Source organism: Medicago truncatula, chromosome 7 (genome assembly GCF_003473485.1).
Source record: "Medicago truncatula cultivar Jemalong A17 chromosome 7, MtrunA17r5.0-ANR, whole genome shotgun sequence".
In the NCBI taxonomy this organism is placed as follows: domain Eukaryota; kingdom Viridiplantae; phylum Streptophyta; class Magnoliopsida; order Fabales; family Fabaceae; genus Medicago; species Medicago truncatula.
In genome coordinates, this window is record NC_053048.1 from 14,437,508 (window position 1) to 14,456,215 (window position 18,708).

At 39.7% G+C, this 18,708-nt stretch overlaps 1 non-coding gene across 1 annotated transcript; it reads left to right on the top strand.

Annotated features, from left to right (window-relative positions):
* The first annotated feature begins 17,141 nt into the window (after positions 1-17,141).
* On the top strand, positions 17,142-17,248 carry LOC112421472 (small nucleolar RNA R71). The gene has a single exon (XR_003011798.2). It is a non-coding gene; the product is annotated as a small nucleolar RNA R71 (small nucleolar RNA).
* Positions 17,249-18,708: the final 1,460 nt, after the last annotated feature.

Below are 18,708 nucleotides of genomic sequence, written 5' to 3' on the forward strand. Positions count from 1 at the left end.
AGAGAAGTGGCTTATAGTCCACACATTTTATAATGGCTTGTCATATACCACTAAGATGTCTGTTGATGTAGTTGCAGGTGGAGCTCTAATGAACAAAAACTATACGGAGGCTTATGCTTTGATTGAAGACATGGCTCGGAATCACTACCAATGGACCAACGAGAGGGCCGTCACCACTCCTACTCCCTCTAAGAAAGAGGTAGGTATATACGAAGTCTCTGAATATAACCACCTTGCTGCTAAGGTTGAGGCATTAACCCAAAAATTTGAAAAGCTTAATGTTAATGCTGTCACACGTTCTTCTGCATTCCCTCCTTGTGAAATCTGTGGTATATCCGGTCATATCGGTGTTGATTGTCAGTTAGGTAGTGCTGCCAATATTGAGCAACTGAATTACGCTCAATATAACCAAGGAATGAGGCCAAATCAAAATATTTACAAAAATCCTCAAGGTTCCTATGGACAAGCAGCAGCACCTGGCTATACAAACTGTAACGCCCACTTTCGTTTAATCGTTATTTAATCGAGTTTAGGCAATTATATTATAATTATATAATATATGCGTGATTTTGGTATGTTTTGGTGATTCACGATGAATTTAGTGATTTGATTGATGACGTGATAAGTTATGAGTTTTGGAGGATTTGATTATGATATGAGATTTATTTTATTGTTAAATAGAATAAAGATTTGAAAATAATATAAAATATTTAGTTGAGGGCTGTTTTGATATTTTAGATAGTTTTGGGGGAGAAAGTGAGATAAGATAAGTTATTAGAAAGAGGTATAAATAGGGAAGACCTAATATCTTTAGAAAACCAATGTACGTGAAAACTTTTGGAAAAAGGGAGAAAAGCTTAGAGAGGAGCAAGAGACCAAGAGTGCTGCGATTTTCTTCAAACAAGGTAAGGGTGAGACTAATGATTCAATAGCATTGATCGTTGTAATTCTGATGATTAATTGACAAAGTTAGGATTGATTTAGAAAAGTTTTGGAATTAGGTCAAAACCCTAAAGATTGATGATCAAACGGTAAAACTTGTTTAGATTGATGTAGAAACCGTCCTTTAACCTTAGAACATGTTTAGGATGGATTATGGAATCAAAATTAGGCTTTGAACCATGTTGTGTGATGGATTTTTGAGAAAAACCCTAGTCTGCCCATGCTTCTGTTCATCGCTCGCCACGGCGAGGGATGATCCTCGCCTCGCGAGTGATGACCTTCATCGCTCGCCACGCGAGCCCCTTCCCTTCGCCTCGCGAGTTGTTTGGTGCAACTCGCCATGGCGAGCAACCCTTCCTCGCCTCGCGAGCTTAGGCAGAATGCATGTCATATTTTGTGTTTCGACATTTTTAGTTGGACCTTGGTTGCCATAGAATGCCTGAACATACCTAGTATTGATTAGGAATGAATGTAGGATCAGAGGGAACCTAGAACAACATTAGTTTGGGAGATGAGTGGTACTCGCCATGGCGAGTAAGTACTCTCGCCTCGCGAGTACAACCAGGATGAACTTGTTTATGTGTTTATGCGATCTGTGTCGCACTTGTTGATCAAGAGTGAACCCCTAACTGGTAATGAGACCTAGTGATGTCGTTTAATGCAGACTGTAGAGTTGTTTAAGTTATATTAATATTAATTGAATATGAACTATTGTATTGTATATTCATGCAAGATAAGAAGATGTGATAATGATACAAATTATGTGCTTTGATATAATGACATCATCTTGTTATGTGACCTGTTTATGCTGCTTCCGTTATTTAACTAAGTGCATAATTATATGATGAAGTTTAGCTCCAAATTATTGGATGCATGTTGATAAGTTGATTACGATGTTTTGTTCATATGTGTCCATGCATAGCATATCATTGAGCTTAGTCCTCACCACGAATATTAGGAGCTTTGTCCTCCGCACGTTTTATAGGAGCTTTGTCCTCCGCACGATTAAAGTATATTAATACTTATGATGACGATTGGTACCACATGCATATAAGGAGTCTAGGAGCATTGTCACATTGTCATGATTAAGATGCCTTGTTGATAATGAATGAATATGTGATTACGTGATAAGTGTTTATTGGTTATGTTACGTTGTTCATAATGAATTGGATATATGATTACGTGATAACTGTTTAGCATTTATGCAAAGTTAATAATGGAATGATTATGATGTTAATTTATGATTCGCAATTACATTGATTAATGTTATTTTATTATGAAATCTCACCCCTTCTGCTTGAAAATGTTGCCCTTCGTATGGGTAACTTGCAGGTGATCGTGCTTAGTGTGCAGTTGCCGTCGTGAGTGGCCTTGCCTTCACTGTGTCGTCTAGGTCGCTCTGATATGTAACGGGATGGGGTTATATGCTATAACATGCTTTATTCTTTTACGTGAACTGCTATGATAATTTCTGTGTTGATTAACCCTTTTGAGATACCTTATTGGGGCCTGCGTGCCAAACTGATTTATGATTTATGAACTAATATTCCGCTGCTATGTTAAGATATTATGTGGAAGTTAAATTATTATTTAACTGTTTTGGATTACGTGTTTATGTGATATCCCGTTATGTTTTTTTTACTCTGATAAATGTTTAAGAAATTTGTATGTTGGGAAAACGGGGTGTTACAATTGGTATCAGAGCAGGTCGATCCGTTCGGTCAATTAGAGAGTCGTGTCGAGTCTTAGTAATATTTAGATTACTATCTTATGTTGTTGTTGCTACTTTTGTAGAATCTCGGAAATGGCTGGAAGAAACGATGCTGCGTTAGCTGCTGCTATACAAGCTGTTGCCCAAGCTGTGGGACAACAACCTAACGCAAATGCTGGTGCGAACGCTGAAGCTAGGATGTTGGAGACGTTCATGAAGAAGAACCCTCCGACTTTCAAAGGACGTTATGACCCTGATGGAGCCCAGACGTGGCTTAAGGAGATTGAGAGGATTTTTCGAGTTATGCAGTGCACTGAAGATCAGAAGGTGCGGTTTGGTACTCATCAGCTAGCCGACGAAGCTGATGACTGGTGGGTTACTCTTCTGCCTACCGTTGGGCAGGAGGGAGCTGTTGTGACTTGGGCTGTTTTCAGGAGAGAGTTCCTGAGAAGATACTTTCCGGAAGATGTTCGCGGGAAGAAGGAGATCGAGTTCCTTGAGTTGAAGGAAGGGAACATGTCTGTGACAGAGTATGCTGCCAAGTTCGTGGAGCTGTCGAAGTTCTATCCGCACTATACTGCTGAGAATGCTGAGTTCTCGAGATGCATCAAGTTCGAGAACGGTTTGAGGCCCGACATCAAGAGGGCAATTGGGTACCAACAGCTGAGAGTTTTTCAGGATTTGGTTAATAGCTGCAGGATCTATGAAGAGGATACGAAGGCTCACTACAAGGTAGTGAATGAGAGAAAGGGCAAGGGACAGCAGAGTCGTCCTAAGCCGTACAGTGCCCCTGCTGATAAAGGGAAACAGAAGATGGTCGATGTTAGGCGGCCTAAGAAGAAGGATGCTGCAGAGATTGTGTGTTTCAATTGTGGTGAGAAAGGCCACAAAAGCAACGTCTGCCCTGAGGAAATCAAGAAGTGTGTCCGGTGTGGCAAGAAAGGTCATGTTGTAGCTGATTGCAATCGTACGGACATTGTGTGCTTTAATTGCAACGGAGAGGGTCACATTAGTTCATAGTGTACTCAGCCTAAGAGGGCGCCGACTACTGGTAGGGTTTTCGCTTTGACTGGGACTCAGACAGAGAATGACGATCGTTTGATCAGAGGTACTTGCTATATTAATAATACTCCTTTAGTTGCTATTATTGATACTGGTGCTACGCATTGTTTTATTGCTTTCGATTGTGTTTCTGCTTTGGGTCTTGATTTGTCTGATATGAATGGAGAGATGGTTGTCGAAACTCCGGCTAAGGGTTCGGTCACTACTTCTCTCGTATGTTTGAAATGTCCTTTGTCTTTGTTTGGTCGTGATTTTGAAATGGATTTAGTTTGTCTACCTTTGAGTGGTATGGATGTGATTTTGGGTATGAACTGGTTAGAGTACAACCACGTTCTTATTAATTGTTTTAGCAAGTCAGTACATTTCTCTTCCGTCGAAGAGGAAAGTGGTGCAGAGTTTTTATCTACTAAGCAGCTGAAGCAACTGGAACGCGACGGTATCTTGATGTTTTCGTTAATGGCTACTTTATCTATTGAGAATCAAGCAGTGATTGATAGGTTACCGGTGGTGTGTGATTTTCCTGAAGTTTTTCCAGATGAGATTCCTGATGTGCCTCCACAGAGAGAAGTTGAGTTTTCTATTGATCTTGTTCCTGGAACGAAGCCGGTCTCGATGGCAACTTATCGTATGTCTGCTTCTGAGTTATCTGAGTTGAAGAAACAGTTGGAAGACTTGCTTGAGAAGAAGTTTGTTAGACCAAGTGTTTCACCTTGGGGAGCGCCGGTTTTGTTAGTAAAGAAGAAAGATGGTAGTATGAGGCTATGTATTGATTATCGACAGTTGAACAAGGTAACTATCAAGAATAGGTATCCACTTCCGAGAATTGATGATTTGATGGATCAGTTAGTGGGTGCACGTGTTTTCAGCAAGATTGATTTGAGGTCATGTTATCACCAGATTAAAGTAAAGGATGAAGATATGCAGAAGACAGCTTTCAGAACGCGTTATGGTCACTATGAATATAAAGTTATGCCTTTTGGTGTTACCAATGCACCTGGAGTGTTTATGGAGTATATGAATCGCATCTTCCATGCATTTTTGGATCGGTTCGTAGTTGTGTTCATCGACGATATCTTGATTTACTCTAAGACTGAAGAAGAACATGCCGAGCATCTGAAGATTGTCTTACAAGTGTTGAAAGAGAAGAAACTTTATGCTAAATTGTCTAAGTGTGAATTCTGGTTGAATGAAGTGAGTTTCCTTGGCCATGTTATTTCCGGAGATGGTATTGCTGTGGATCCGTCTAAAGTCGAAGCTGTATCGCAATGGGATACTCCTAAGTCCGTTACTGAAATTAGAAGCTTTTTGGGTTTAGCTGGTTACTATAGAAGGTTTATTGAAGGATTTTCTAAGTTAGCTCTTCCGCTAACGCAGTTGACTTGTAAAGGTAAAACTTTTGTGTGGGACGTCCATTGTGAGAAAAGTTTCGGTGAATTGAAGAAGCGTTTGACGACTGCTCCAGTTTTGATTTTGCCGAAGTCAGATGAACCTTTTGTGGTGTATTGTGATGCGTCCAAGTTGGGTTTAGGAGGTGTACTTATGCAAGAAGGTAAAGTGGTAGCTTATGCTTCAAGACAGTTGAGAATTCATGAGAAGAATTATCCTACGCATGATCTTGAGTTGGCGGCTGTAGTCTTTGTATTGAAGATATGGAGACATTACTTGTATGGTTCGAGATTTGAGGTGTTTAGTGATCACAAGAGTTTGAAGTATTTGTTCGATCAGAAGGAATTGAATATGAGACAGCGAAGATGGCTCGAATTGTTGAAAGATTACGACTTTGGTGTGAATTATCATCCAGGTAAAGCTAATGATGTTGCAGATGCCTTGAGTAGGAAGACATTGCATATGTCCGCTATGATGGTCAAAGAGTTCGAATTGCTTGAACAGTTTAGAGATATGAGTTTGGTTTGCGAATGGTCACCTCAGAGTGTGAAACTGGGTATGCTGAAGATTGATAGTGAATTTCTGAAAAATATCAAGGAAGCACAGAAAGTTGATGTAAAGTTTGTGGACTTGTTGGTTGCTAGAGATCAGACTGAAGACAGTGATTTTAAAATCGACAATCAAGGTGTGTTGAGATTCCGAGGAAGAATTTGTATCCCAGACAATGAAGAGATTAAAAAGATGATTCTTGAAGAGAGTCATAGAAGTAGCTTGAGTATTCATCCGAGAGCTACGAAGATGTATCATGATTTAAAGAAGATTTTATGGTGGTCTGGTTTGAAACGAGATGTGGCACAGTTTGTGTATTCCTGTTTAGTTTCTCAGAAGTCGAAAGTCGAGCATCAGAAACCCGCTGGGATGATGGTACCTTTAGACGTGCCAGAATGGAAATGGGATAGTATATCCATGGATTTTGTGACGAGTTTGCCAAATACTCCTAGAGGGAACGACGCAATTTGGGATATTGTTGATAGATTACCGAAGTCGGCTCATTTTCTACCGATTAATATTAGTTTCCCCGTTGCCCAGTTGGCAGAGATTTATATCAAGGAGATTGTGAAGTTGCATGGTGTTCCTTCGAGCATTGTGTCAGATAGAGATCCAAGATTTACTTCTAGATTTTGGAAAAGTTTGCAAGAGGCCTTGGGTTCGAAGTTGAGATTGAGTTCGGCGTATCATCCACAGACAGATGGTCAGTCGGAGAGGACGATTCAGTCGCTAGAGGATTTGTTGAGAATTTGTGTTCTTGAACAAGGAGGAACTTGGGACAGTCATCTTCTGTTGATCGAGTTCACTTATAATAATAGTTATCATTCTAGTATTGGAATGGCACCGTTCGAGGCTTTGTATGGTCGGAGATGCAGAACTCCGTTGTGTTGGTTTGAATCAGGAGAAAGAGTGGTCTTAGGACCAGAGATTGTTCAGCAAACTACTGAGAAAGTTCAGATGATCCAAGAGAAAATGAAGGCGTCGCAGAGTCGACAAAAGAGTTATCATGATAAGCGTAGAAAAGATCTTGAATTTCAGGAAGGAGACCACGTGTTTTTTAGAGTCACTCCTATGACTGGTGTAGGACGTGCTTTGAAGTCAAAGAAGTTGACCCCGAAGTTCATTGGTCCATATCAGATTTTGGAAAGAGTTGGAACGGTGGCTTACCGAGTGGGTTTACCGCCACATCTTTCGAATTTGCACAATGTTTTCCACGTGTCGCAACTTCGGAAGTATGTTCCGGATCCATCTCATGTAATTCAGAGTGACGATGTGCAAGTTAGAGACAACCTTACCGTAGAAACTTTACCATTGAGGATGGATGATCGTAAAGTGAAGACGTTGAGAGGCAAGGAGATACCTCTCGTGAGAGTCGTTTGGACGGGAGCGACTGGTGAAAGCTTGACGTGGGAGCTTGAAAGTAAGATGCTGGAGTCTTATCCAGAGTTGTTTACTTGAGGTAAATTTTCGAGGACGAAAATCTTTTAAGTGGGGGAGAGTTGTAACGCCCACTTTCGTTTAATCGTTATTTAATCGAGTTTAGGCAATTATATTATAATTATATAATATATGCGTGATTTTGTTATGTTTTGGTGATTCACGATGAATTTAGTGATTTGATTGATGACGTGATAAGTTATGAGGTTTGGAGAATTTGATTATGATATGAGATTTATTTTATTGTTAAATAGAATAAAGATTTGAAAATAATATAAAATATTTAGTTGAGGGCTGTTTTGATATTTTAGATAGTTTTGGGGGAGAAAGTGAGATAAGATAAGTTATTAGAAAGAGGTATAAATAGGGAAGACCTAATATCTTTAGAAAACCAATGTACGTGAAAACTTTTGGAAAAAGGGAGAAAAGCTTAGAGACCAAGAGTGCTGCGATTTTCTTCAAACAAGGTAAGGGTGAGACTAATGATTCAATAGCATTGATCGTTGTAATTCTGATGATTAATTGACAAAGTTAGGATTGATTTAGAAAAGTTTTGGAATTAGGTCAAAACCCTAAAGATTGATGATCAAACGGTAAAACTTGTTTAGATTGATGTAGAAACCGTCCTTTAACCTTAGAACATGTTTAGGATGGATTATGGAATCAAAATTAGGCTTTGAACCATGTTGTGTGATGGATTTTTGAGAAAAACCCTAGTCTGCCCGTGCTTCTGTTCATCGCTCGCCACGGCGAGTGATGATCCTCGCCTCGCGAGTGATGACCTTCATCGCTCGCCACGCGAGCCCCTTCCCTTCGCCTCGCGAGTTGTTTGGTGCAACTCGCCATGGCGAGCAACCCTTCCTCGCCTCGCGAGCTTAGGCAGAGTGCATGTCATATTTTGTGTTTCGACATTTTTAGTTGGACCTTGGCTGCCATAGAATGCCTGATCATACCTAGTATTGATTAGGAATGAATGTAGGATCAGAGGGAACCTAGAACAACATTAGTTTGGGAGATGAGTGGTACTCGCCATGGCGAGTAAGTACTCTCGCCTCGCGAGTACAACCAGGATGAACTTGTTTATGTGTTTATGCGATCTGTGTCGCACTTGTTGATCAAGAGTGAACCCCTAACTGGTAATGAGACCTAGTGATGTCGTTTAATGCAGACTGTAGAGTTGTTTAAGTTATATTAATATTAATTGAATATGAACTATTGTATTGTATATTCATGCAAGATAAGAAGATGTGATAATGATACAAATTATGTGCTTTGATATAATGATATTATCTTGTTATGTGACCTGTTTATGCTGCTTCCGTTATTTAACTAAGTGCATAATTATATGATGAAGTTTAGCTCCAAATTATTGGATGCATGTTGATAAGTTGATTACGATGTTTTGTTCATATGTGTCCATGCATAGCATATCATTGAGCTTAGTCCTCACCACGAATATTAGGAGCTTTGTCCTCCGCACGTTTTATAGGAGCTTTGTCCTCCGCACGATTAAAGTATATTAATACTTATGATGACGATTGGTACCACATGCATATAAGGAGTCTAGGAGCATTGTCACATTGTCATGATTAAGATGCCTTGTTGATAATGAATTAATATGTGATTACGTGATAAGTGTTTATTGGTTATGTTACGTTGTTCATAATGAATTGGATATATGATTACGTGATAACTGTTTAGCATTTATGCAAAGTTAATAATGGAATGATTATGATGTTAATTTATGATTCGCAATTACATTGATTAATGTTATTTTATTATGAAATCTCACCCCTTCTGCTTGAAAATGTTGCCCTTCGTATGGGTAACTTGCAGGTGATCGTGCTTAGTGTGCAGTTGCCGTCGTGAGTGGCCTTGCCTTCACTGTGTCGTCTAGGTCGCTCTGATACGTAACGGGATGGGGTTATATGCTATAACATGCTTCATTCTTTTACGTGAACTGCTATGATAATTTCTGTGTTGATTAACCCTTTTGAGATACCTTATTGGGGCCTGCGTGCCAAACTGATTTATGATTTATGAACTAATATTCCGCTGCTATGTTAAGATATTATGTGGAAGTTAAATTATTATTTAACTGTTTTGGATTACGTTTTTATGTGATATCCCGTTTATGTTTTTTTTACTCTGATAAATGTTTAAGAAATTTGTATGTTGGGAAAACAGGGTGTTACACAAACAACCAGAGAGTGGCTCAGAAATCAAGTTTGGAGATTTTGTTGGAAAATTGCATAGCTAATCAAAATAAAAATCTTCAAGAACTGAAAAACCAAACAGGATTTCTGAACGACTCTCTCTCCAAACTCACTACCAAGGTTGATTCTATCGCCACACACACCAAAATGCTTGAGACCCAAATCTCCCAATTGGCCCAACAAGTGGCCACCTCTTCTCAAACACCAGGAGTCTTTCCTGGTCAACCTGAAACAAACCCTAAAGCTCATGTCAACGCTATTTTTCTTGGGGGTAGTAAGCTAGAAGAGACCGTTACTAAAGCCAAAAGTGTCAAGAGGGAGAGTGTTAGGTGTCTAGGAAAGAAAGGCGTGATAAAAAGTGAGAAACCGCTTGATAAGAACAAAGCCCTTACACCATTAAGGCTTACTAAGCTCAACTTGGAGGCTCAATTCACTAAATTCTTAAACATACTTCAAAAGATTTGCATTAAGATTCCCTATGCTGAAGCTTTGTCTCGTATGCCTCTATACGCCAAGTTTTTAAAAGAAATTTTTTCAAAGAAAAAGGCTATAGATCATAATGAAACAATAGCTTTGAAAAGGGAAAATAGTGCAATCATCAAGAAGCCACCTACAAAGCTTAGAGATCCAGGAAGTTTTGCCATCCCTTGTATGATAGGGAATGAAACCTTAAACCGAGCCTTATGCGATTTCGGAGCAAGTGTTAGTCTGTTGCCCTTACCCCTCTTTACAAGGCTAGGGTTGGGCAAGTTAAAGCCTACCGAAACAACATTGAAGTTAGTCGATCGTTCTGATATCCAACCTGTCGGATATGTTGAGGACATCCCAGTTAAAATAGAAGGGATAGACATCCCAACTGATTTCATGGTGCTTGACATAGATGAGGACAATGAGTGCCCTATAATCCTAGGACGACCCTTTCTCGCCACTGCGGGTGCTATAGGTGATGTTCAGAATGGTAGGATTGTTTTTCAAGTGAGTGATGAGTTGATAGGATTTGAGTTGGAGAATTATATGAAAGGTCCCGCCCTCTATTCTTGTAATGTGATTAAAAGTCATGATGTGAAAGAACGCTCATTAGCGCCATCTACACAATATGACCTCTTTGATCCCTTCTAAGGATACCTTCTTATAACGTCAAGCTAATGACTATTAAAAAGCGCTTCGTGGGAGGCAACCCACGCATTTAACTGCTTTTGTTTTGTTATTTTGTTTTTATTTTGTTTTTGTAGGCAACTGTCCAAGTATGATTCGAGAAAACGAAAATTTTTGAAGCTAATCCATCCAGAACCTTGGCACGGCCCGTGCCCACACTGGCACGGCCGTGCCAGACCTTGCTTCCCAAAAACTAACCCACAATCCAGAAAGTTGGCACGGCCCGTGCTAAGGTTGGCACGGCCGTGCCCGATCCCAGGTTTAGTTTTATCTAAACTTTTCATCTTCTTCATCCCCCATTCTCAACCACTCACATCCCTCATCCTCCCATTTTTCTCTAAAACCTCCATGACCACAAAACCTTACAAACTCCATCTCTCCCTCAAAACCTCACCAATTCTCAAAATTTCTTCACCCCATTAACCACAATCCACATTTCAATCATAACCCTTCCATCAAAAAACAACTTTCCTCCATCCCAACCAAAAATCATCAAATTCGTAGCCCCCATTGAACCAACTAAGAAACCCACAAATTTTTAAACCCCAACCCCATAACCCAACCAACCTTTTCCACCCAAAACATTCCCCATAACCCAACCTTCACCCAAAACACAAAAGATCAACCAAGGTTACGGATAATGGCATCTAGGAAAGGTGGAGCAAGCTCTTATGGAGGACCACAATCAAAGAAGAAAATGCAAGCCAAGAATCATGGCATAATTTTCAAGGACACCAAGCAAAGGGACAGTATAAAATTCTTCTCTCTAAACCTTTGCATCTGATGAGATAAAACCGCAAGTGCACGGTCTTACCGAAGTAGTATAAAAGAGTATCGTTCCGACAGGGAGTAGTTCAATTCAATTAACTTTTTAGAGATGATTAGAAGAGAGAAGAGAATTGTAAGTTGGGGGTTTTCAAGCGTTTGAAAGATAATAATAATAAAAAGAGCCTTGGGATCGTTGGTTTCCTCTAAATGACAAGTCCTTCTCAAACCAAAACTATAAGCTTATAATGTTATGTTAGACCTAACTTCTCAAGACAGTTTCTCTTATGTTCCTCTAGCAACCAAGCCTATTTCGCTGACTTGATTACTATTAGATTTTGGTTCCTCTAACAACCAAGCCTATTTCGCTGACTTGATTGTTATTAGTTCCCTTGAAGATCGAAACTATATGTCTCAAAGATTGCAAAGCCTATTTAGCTGACTTTGCAATCCTTGTCTGAATTCACTTGTTCGAATATCAAAGCTCCACTTTCGTTTTATGAATTGATATTTGGAATAATGGATAAACAATTATCAAACCCTCCACTTTCGTTTCCACAGTTTGATAATGGTTGATCCATGTTAAGACGGTGAATTCAGATAAGAAATTAGGGTTACATAAGATTAAGGCTTAGAGCTTGGTTTGATTAGGATTATGTCATTTAGACTTATCCAACAATCCCAAGACAAGGAGAAGTCTACTCAATCATGTTCATCGTAGACATGGGAGAGAAGAGAGAAAACATAAAAGTAATGACAAGAAAATAAAGGAAAAGAAAAGAACTTTAATTAGAAAAGCAATTGTCACTTATTGAATTCCAAGTAAAGATGAATATTTGTGATGGATGGCTACTCTATTTATAGCATTTGATCGACTTAACATCTAAGCTATTACATTTGGGCTAAAAATAGAGTAGCTTAAAATCTAAGCAAAAGCAGCAAAAGACACTCTGGAGGGTGGCACTGACTTGTGGGAGACATATTTTGTCTCTCAATCTTCATATTTTTGTGTCCAATCGGCTCCAAGTCCCTTTCTTTTGCTCCAAGACTCAATCCATCCAATATTCTTTCCTGAAATATAATAAATTGCAATTTAAAGTAAACTATCCTAAAAAGGAAATAATACTAATATAAAATTATATAAAATCTAAATAAAACTAAACTAAAAAGCATATTAAAATAGTCAATAAATGACTCATCAAACTCCCCCACACTTGAATCTTTGCTTGTCCTCAAGCAAAAGGCATAGACATGGCAGCAACAAAAGGATTAATATATGACACTTTAAATAAAAGCTTATGTCTCTCTCGAGGTTTCATTTCAATGTACACTAATCACAACTTCAAGCATTCCTTGTAAACTTATTCAACCCGACAACAAATTTCAAGTGAGTGTGTGTGTGTAGTCCAACCCTTTTCTTGTTCCTGTATAAGATAGATATTATGAGGAATAGGTTCTAACCTTAACACTAAAATGACAGAGAAAAATCTTTTCTTCATTTCATATAAGAGAAGTGGGAGAGTTAAGATAGACTTGATGAATTTATACATTTGGGGGCTTGTAGATGCCTAGGGGCTATCATTTCACATTGGAAGTCCGTGAGGGGGTATCCTTTCCTCCAAGTTTCTATGATCACCCTAAGTAGTGCTACAACTTGTTTACTTCACTTAGGAAGTTCCTCTTTTTAGAGGGTTTAATTCAAGCACAATTTATTTGAGAAGTCATCACCACATTTAGGAAGTTAGTGAGAGGGTATCCTTTCCTCCACATGTGGTGATATCCTTCCGCCCCATTTCGGTTTACACATTTCATCACATTAGAATTATTCCCACATAAACTTATACTACTTTTACTCTGAAGATTTTTAAGGGTCCAGGTTACCATTAAAGTTAGAACGTGTTCCTTAAAATACCTATTCATACACTTACTCAAGGATTGCAACCAGGTGTTTTTCTCATTGGAGAATTAATTTCACAATAAAACTTGATGTGGGTATAGCAAGAATACTTATAACACAAGAAATCACTTTCACGTACAAGAAACGACCATCGAAGAGACAACAAAAAATTTATGTCATAATAAAACAATAAAAACAAGCTGCTTATTCATGCCTTTTACAATAAAACAAAACAAAAGAATAAAGTTCAAGGGAGTTTGGAAACACTACGACTAAAGACACTTTATTAGGCTCCCCCCACACTTAGGAGAAGCATTGTCCTCAATGATTCAAGATAGAAAAATAAAAGAGAAGGAGAGGAAGAAGAAGAAGAAGAAGAAAAAGAAGGAGGAGGAGAAAGAAGGGAAGAGAGGAAGAGGAAAGCTCACATTTTTATCATTGGGGTCCATATGGAGGACCTTGGAGGTGAAAGTGGTGCATCATGTTCCAAAGCATTTGGTTGTTTTCTTCGGATATGCGGTTGCCCCTTTGGACATCGTTCCTTATGCCCATTAGTTCAACACCTTGCCTTTGTTGCTCGGTGCTTATTCTTTCGACCTCGGTAGTCATCCATGCCCATCTTGCATTTTCATTTGTGTCACCTTCATCAGGGTCATGGTGCTCCTCATCATGGTGCAATTGTGCACCTTCCTCTTCTTGGTGCAAGTGTGCACCTTCTGCTTCTTCATGATGTTGGTCTATGTGCACCTGTGGGTCATCATGAACACACAACAAATTTTCTTCCACCTCGGTGTTAGTCCGAGATGGGTTAGGCAATAAAATCAAAGTGGGCACATTGAGCTTGAGTGTATAAACAAAGGGGATTCGGGGTTTTATGAAATTCATAGAGATAAGGGTTTCTATGTTGAGTCTATTGTTACCCTCAATCTTGTTTATCCCTTGGTCTTCACTCACGCCTAACCGTCCAGCTATGTATGTTATGATACCACCAACTACTATTTCTCCTCTACTATCGGACCTATTTCCTATAAGGGAAAGGTAGTCAAGCAAGTAAAAACAAGTGTTAACGGGTTGGTTGTGCAGCATAGCCCAAAGCATGAAGAGTTCATCGTTCCTAGTGTTCCCTAGTTCTGTCCTTCCCCTAATAGTGCAAGCCATTACCCTTTGAAGGTACCTAAGTACGGGGTTGTGAATGTTGCTAGCTTTGTTGGCACGTGTGTTAAATTGGTCAAGACCTGTAATTCACTCCCAAAAGGCGGCGGGTTGATAGTTAACCGATTTGAAATTCTAATCCCAAGAGTCGTGGATGAACCCCGCATTGGCGAAGCCCATCTCATCACAGAAGTGTTGAAGAGACATCTCGTAATCAATATTCATCAGCCGGAAAGAAACTCTATGATTAGGGTTATCGAAATTCAACCTATCTTTCGTAAAAACAATAGAACTTAAAAATTCATAGGTGAAATTCTCATACCCTCTCATAGGTTTCAACATATCAACCCATCCTAACCTTTCTAGCAGATTAAACACATTATCTTTGATTCCTAGCTTATTCAAGTCATGGTTATCAGGGTATCGACAAGGATGTAAAGGTTTAGAGATTAGAATTTTATACCTATCCCTTTGCTTGTTGTCCCTGAAGGTGATGCCATGATTCTTAGCTTGCGTTTTCTTCTTTGGAGGAGGTCCCCCGGATGTGCTTGCAACTTCTTTACCACTTCTCTTTGAAGCCATTGCCTTGACCTTGCTTTTGGCGTGGGGGTGGTGATGGTTTGGGTGTGGGATGTTTTGGTGGAAAAAGGTTGGTTTAGTGATGTGGTGAAGGTTTAAGTGAGTTTGAGGGGTTGGGTTATGGAGATTGGTGAAAAATTTCAGGTTTTTGGGTTAGGTTTATGGGGGTTACGAATTTGGGTGATGTTGTTTGGATGGGTGAGATTGGTTTTTGAATGGGGGGTTATGATTGGAATGGTGTTTGTGATTGATTGGGTGGAGAAATTTTGTAAATAGGTGAGATTTGAGGGGGGTTGTGGAGGTTTGAGGTTGTTTGGTTATGGAGGTTTGAGAGAGAAGGTTGAAGGTAGAGAGGTGTTTGTGTTTGAGAGTGAAGGAAGAAGAAGGCCAAAAGGTAAGGTTATACCTACCTGAGATCGGGCACGGCCGTGCCAAGCTTAGCACGGGCCGTGCCAACATTCTGGAATATGGGCTGGTTTTGGTGTGTCAAGGTCTGGCACGGCCGTGCCAGTGTGAGCACGGGCCGTGCCAAGGTTCTGGAGGGCGAGGCTTCAAAATTTTCTATTTTCTTGAATTCTTTTCGGACAATGACATATAAAATAATTTAGGATAACAAAAACAAAACAAAAGCAGTTAAATGCGTGGGTTGCCTCCCACGAAGCGCTTCTTTATAGTCATTAGCTTGACGTTAAAAGAAAGTGTCCATTAGAAAGGATCAAAGATGTTGTATTGTGTAGATGACGCTAAAAAGCGTTCTTTCACACTATGTTCTTTGACCATATTGCAATAATAAAGGGCGGGACCTTCCTTAATGTTTTCAAACTCAAATCCTACCATGTCTTCACTCACTTGAAAAACTATCCTACCATTCTGAACGTCAACTATAGCACCCGCAGTAGCGAGGAAGGGTCTTCCTAGGATCATAGGGCAATCATGGTCTTCCTCGATGTCAACAACCACAAAGTCAGTTGGGATGTATATCCCTTCTATCCGAACGGGGATAACAGAACGGTCGGCTAACTTTAATATCATCTCGGTGGGTTTCAACTCTCCTATTCCCGTCTTTTTAAAGAAGGATAGAGGCAACAAACACTGGCTCCTAAATCACACAAGGCTTTGTCAACGGTCTCTTTCCCTATCACACAAGGGATGGCAAAACTACCTGGATCTCTAAGCTTTTGGGGTTGCTTCTTGACGATTGCACTACTTTCCCTAGTTAAAGCTATTGTCTCTTTGTGATCTATAGCCTTTTTCTTTGAAAAAATTTCTTTTAAAAACTTGGCGTATAGAGGCATACGAGACAAAGCTTCAGCGAAGGGAATCTTAATGCAAATCTTTTTAAGTATGTTTAAGAATTTAGCGAATTGAGCCTCCAAGTTGAGCTTACTAAGCCTTAATGGGTTAAGGGCTTTGTTCTTATCAAGTGGTTTCTTTATCGCACCCTCCTTACCTAGAAGCTTAACACTCTCTCCCTTGACACTTTTAGCTTTGGTAATGGTCTCTTTTAATTTACTGCCCCCAAGAGAAATAACATTGACATGGGCTTTGGGGTTTGTTTCAGGTTGGCCAGGAAAGATTCCTGGTGTTTGAGAAGAGGTGGCCACTTGTTGGGCCACTTGGGAGATTTGGGTCTCAAGCATTTTGGTGTGTGTGGCGATAGAATCAACCTTGGTATTGAGTTTGGAGAGAGAGTCGTTCAGAAATCCTGTTTGGTTTTTCAATTCTTGAAGATTTTTATTTTGATTAGCTATGCAATTTTCCAACAAAATCTCCAAACTTGATTTCTGAGCCTCTCTGGTTGTTTGCATAGCCAGGTGGTGCTGCTTGTCCATAGGAACCTTGAGGATTTTTGTAAAAATTTTGATTTGGCCTCATTCCTTGGATATATTGAGCGTAATTAAGTTGCTCAATATTGGCAGCACTACCTAACTGACAATCAACACCGATATGACCGGATATACCACAAATTTTACAAGGAGGGGATGCAGAAGAAGGTGTGACAGCATTAACATTAAGCTTTTCAAATTTTTGGGTTAATGCCTCAACCTTAGCAGCAAGGTGGTTATATTCAGAGACTTCGTGTATACCTGCCTCTTTCTTAGAGGGAGTAGGAGTGGCGACGGCTCTCTCGTTGGTCCATTGGTAGTGATTCTGAGCCATGTCTTCAATCAAAGCATAGGCCTCCGTATAGTTTTTGTTCATTAGAGCTCCACCTGCAGCTGCATCAACAGACATCTTAGTGGTATACGACAAGCCATTATAAAATGTGTGGACTATAAGCCACTTCTCTAGGCCATGGTGGGGACAAAGTCTAAGCATTTCCTTGAAACGCTCCCACGCCTCATAGAGAGATTCCCCATCTTTTTGATTGAAACGCGTGATTTGGTCTCTAAGCTTAGCGGTTTTAGATGGGGGGAAAAATCGGGCGAGGAATGCTTGCCTCATATCGTCCCATGAAGTAATGGAACCGACTTCTAGGGAATGGAACCAAGCGCTAGCTCTATCCCTTAAGGAAAAGGGAAAGAGATGAAGTCTTACGGCTTCTTGGTTCTCTTTTATGGTGCCACTAAGTCTTAGGAAGGAAGAAATATGGAGATTTGGATCCTCAGTGGGTGATCCAGAAAACTGATTTTGCTGCACCAAATTGACGACGGCTCAAATTTTAATTTTACCAAAGCCAGATGAACCTTTTGTTGTATATTGTGATGCGTCCAAGTTGGGCTTAGGTGGTGTGCTTATGCAAGATGGCAAGGTGGTAGCTGATGCTTCGAGACAATTGAAAATTCATGAGCGGAATTATCCTACGCATGATTTGGAGTTGGCTGTTGTGGTTTTTGTGTTGAAAATTTGGAGGCATTATTTGTACGGCTCCAGATTTGAGGTGTTTAGCGATCACAAGAGTTTGAGATATTTATTTGATCAAAAGGAATTGAATATGAGGCAGCGACGGTGGCTTGAATTGTTGAAGGACTATGATTTATTTTTAATTATCATCAAGGTAAAGCTAATGTTGTTGCAGATGCTTTGAGCATGAAGACGTTGCATATGTCTGCTATGATGGTTAAGGAGTTTGAGTTGCTTGAACAATTTAGAGACTTGAGTCTAGTTTGTGAGTTGTCGCCTCAGAGTATGAAGTTGGGTATGTTGAAGATCAACAATGAGTTCTTGAACAGTATCAAAGAAGCACAAAAAGTTGATATTAAGTTTGTAGACTTGTTGGTTGCTAGTAATCAGACTGAAGATAGTGACTTCAAGGTTGATGATCAAGGCGTGTTGAGATTTCGAGGAAGAATTTGTATTCCTTATAATGATGAATTGAAAAAGTTGATTTTAGAAGATATTCACAGAAGTAGCTTAAGTATTCATCCGGGAGCTACAAAGATTTATCATGACTTGAAGAAATTGTTTTGGTGGTCCGGATTGAAACGTGATGTTGCACAGTTTGTATATGCATGTTTGATTTGTCAGAAATCTAAAGTTGAACATCAGAAACTTGCTGGGTTGTTGACACCATTAGATGTGCCAGAGTGGAAATGGGATAGCATATCCATGGATTTTGTAACAAGTTTACCGAATACTCCAAGGGGACATGATACCATTTGGGTAGTTGTTGATAGATTGACGAAGTCGGCGCATTTTATTCCGATTAATATTAGTTTTCCGGTGGCTCAGTTGGCGGAGATTTATATTCGTGATATTGTGAAGTTGCATGGTGTTCCGTCGAGCATTGTGTCGGATAGAGATCCAAGATTTACTTCTAGATTTTGAAAAACTTTGCAAGAGGCGTTGGGTTCTAAGTTGGGGTTGAGTTCGGCTTATCATCCGCAAACAGATGGTCAGTTGGAGAGAACGATCCA